Consider the following 2,971-nt stretch of genomic DNA (forward strand, 5'->3'; position numbering starts at 1 on the left):
GCTTCATTCTTCTGTCTATAGATATCCAGTTTCACAGCACTATTTATTGAAGAGACTGTATTTTCCCCAATGTGTGTTCTTGGCACATTTATTTTACAAAATCAGTTGGCTGTAAATACGTGGATTTATTTCCAGGCTCTATTCTATTTCATTGGTCTATGAGTCTGTTTTTATGGCAGTGCCAGCCCGATTTAGTTATTACAGTTTTGTAGTATACTTTGCAGTCAGGTAGTGTGATGCCTCTAGCTTTTTCTTTTTGCTCAAGATTGTTTTGGCTACTGGGAGTCTTTTTTGTTCCATATGAATTTTAATATTGTTATTAACATAGAAGATACAGCTCAAATTTCTAAGAAATAGCCTTCTTGCCTGGAAATATTCCCACTTCCTTTTTCTTTCCATAGTACATGATTTTTTAAGGATCTTTTGAAAAAAATTATTAGATTTTACCTACAGTTGTTTTACATATTTGATAAATGATGGACTTAATAAATAACTACAAGTGGTAACAGATCATACTGAGGAAACATTTAGAAGATATAATTTGAGATTTTATACTTTAGAGAATTTTAATTTCAGAAGCACAAAAAATAGACTGTTCGAATATGAACTAGGTGATTTTTTAACTTTAAAATAGTTTTTATTATACAAAAGTTGTCACATAATTGGATATTTCTCTACTTTGTACACAATTAATCTCCATAGAGAGACTGCTTAAATTCTCATCTGGTGGTGGCAAGCACGAAAATTTTAACAGAATAGTAGTGAAAATGCCTCAGGGATTTAAGTTGAAAGCAATATATTGGTACATGGCTTTGCACCCAATATTAGGAATGTACAAATGTCTTTTATTAAAAAATACGAAATAAATTATCTGTAGGCCTGGACAATGACAGCAGTAAGCCATTATGTATTTTGTCAACTGAAACCAGTAGTGTTTATAGTGGTTTCTTAAATATCAGCCAGCCTTTTCTTCAGTCATTTTCTCCAACTGACTTCTCTGAAGCTATTGGTGAGGAACACTGCCTTGAGCTTCTGTCACAGTTCATTAATATAGGTAAAGCAGTATTCTAGGAATTAGAACATGCCACCTCTCATACCACCTCTCATTCTACATATTGCACCCATTCTAGGGTCCTTCTCTTCTTCAGGAATTTTTGTGACTAAAATTTCTGCTGTAGTTAACAGAGAGGCCACCCAAAAGCATCCAATAAAACAGTTTTCACAAACTTTGTTGGATCAATGATTCCTTTTCCCACCATATTCACAAAATCTCTGACCATAGCATCATAACCAACTTCTATAGAATTTTGCGTAATTTTCTTGACTATAAAAGATCCTTCAATACCTGCATTTTTAGAAATTGTCATTGCAGCAATTTTGAATATTCTTTTAATTTCTATACCGATGTTTTGATCTTCACTAGCTGGAGTCAATGAGTACAAGGCTGGAACGTATTGAAGCAGGGCACAGCCCCTTCCCAGAACAATGCTTCTTCAACGGCAGTTATTTTAGCATTAAGGGATCTGTAACTCTGTCTTTCTTTTCATTCACTTTGACATCACTTGTCCCACCAACCTTCAGCACAGCTACTCCATCTGAAAAGTTTTCCAGCCATTCTATCAGTTTTTCCTTTTCGTATCACTAATTGTGACATCTAACTGCTCCATGATTTCTTGAATATTTTTTTTTTCAATTTGAGACTTGTCACCTTTTCCTTTTAAGAGCATAGCATAATCTTTAGTCACAATGACCTCTCCAACTTTACCTAAGTCATGAGGCTGCACATATTCAAGATTTAGGGCCAAGCCCTCGTCTCCAAACACTGCACCACCAGTAGCAATAGCCAAATCTTTAAGCTGGTTCTTTCAGTTGTTCATCAAATCCTGGAGTTTTGACTGCTATAATGTGAAGACCAACTTTTAGCCTATTCAAAATGAATGTACTTAGAACTTCTCCATCAATATCTTCAACAATTATGACCAAAGTTTTATGGTGAGCATTGGCAACTTCAAGAGCAGGTACAATGGACTGGACACTAGAAATTTTCTATTCACTCATTAGAACATGGGCATCCTGGAATTCACATTTCTAGCCTTCTGGTATATTAATAAAGCATGGAGAAATATATCCTCAATCAAACTTCAGGTCTTCAATAATGTCTAATTCATCATTCAGTGTTTTTTTCCCTCCTTTACTGTGATGGCAACCTCTCTACAGTCTGTCTCCATTTGTAGAAATTGTAGCAACCTGAGCAATTTCTTCAGGGGTGGTCACAGGTTTAGACTGCTTTTCAAGTTCAGCAATTACAGCATAAACAGCTAGCATCACACCTCTCCCCATTTCCAATAGATTAGCACTTTTACTAATCTTCTTGAAGCCATCCTTGGCAATAGAGCATGCCAGAACAGTACAGTGGTAATGTCATCCCCAGCATCTTCACTCGTGTTATTGGCAACATCTTGAACAAGTTTAACTCCAATATTGCTATATTCATCCTTTAAGTCAATAGATTTTTCAACAGTCACACCATCTTTTGTTACTTTGGGATTTCCACAGCTCTGTTGAATAATCACTGCTCTTCCCTTTGACCCCATTGTAATGGCTACAGCATCGGCTAAAAGGTCTGCACCTTGGAGCATTAAGGCTTGGGCATCTATACCACATTTTACATCTTTAGCATAAGCCCAAGTGAGATGAGGGGTCAGTACCCTGGACACAGTTCTCATCTAGTGAAAGACTGTGAGTTATCGAAGCATTTCTGCAGAGCGGTGGTGGTGAGTGAGGAGAAATAGGTGCTTTTTAGCACAATAATAACAGAGTGATAAAAAGAAAGAGGATTAATTTAGATAATTAATTAGAATAGCTTGATATGAAAGTATTTTAGGAAAATTTTTTTTATGTAGAATCATTCTAAAAGTGCAAATTAAAAACTCATTTACATTTGGATACATACCATACATTGTCAGTATAT

At 35.6% G+C, this 2,971-nt stretch overlaps 1 pseudogene; it reads right to left on the bottom strand.

Moving 5' to 3' along the window:
- Positions 1-1,074: 1,074 nt before the first annotated feature.
- Positions 1,075-2,756, bottom strand: LOC100989514 (60 kDa heat shock protein, mitochondrial-like; annotated as a pseudogene).
- Between the last annotated feature and the right edge of the window lie 215 nt (positions 2,757-2,971).

The sequence above is a fragment of the Pan paniscus genome, chromosome 14 (genome assembly GCF_029289425.2).
Source record: "Pan paniscus chromosome 14, NHGRI_mPanPan1-v2.0_pri, whole genome shotgun sequence".
In the NCBI taxonomy this organism is placed as follows: Eukaryota; Metazoa; Chordata; class Mammalia; order Primates; family Hominidae; genus Pan; species Pan paniscus.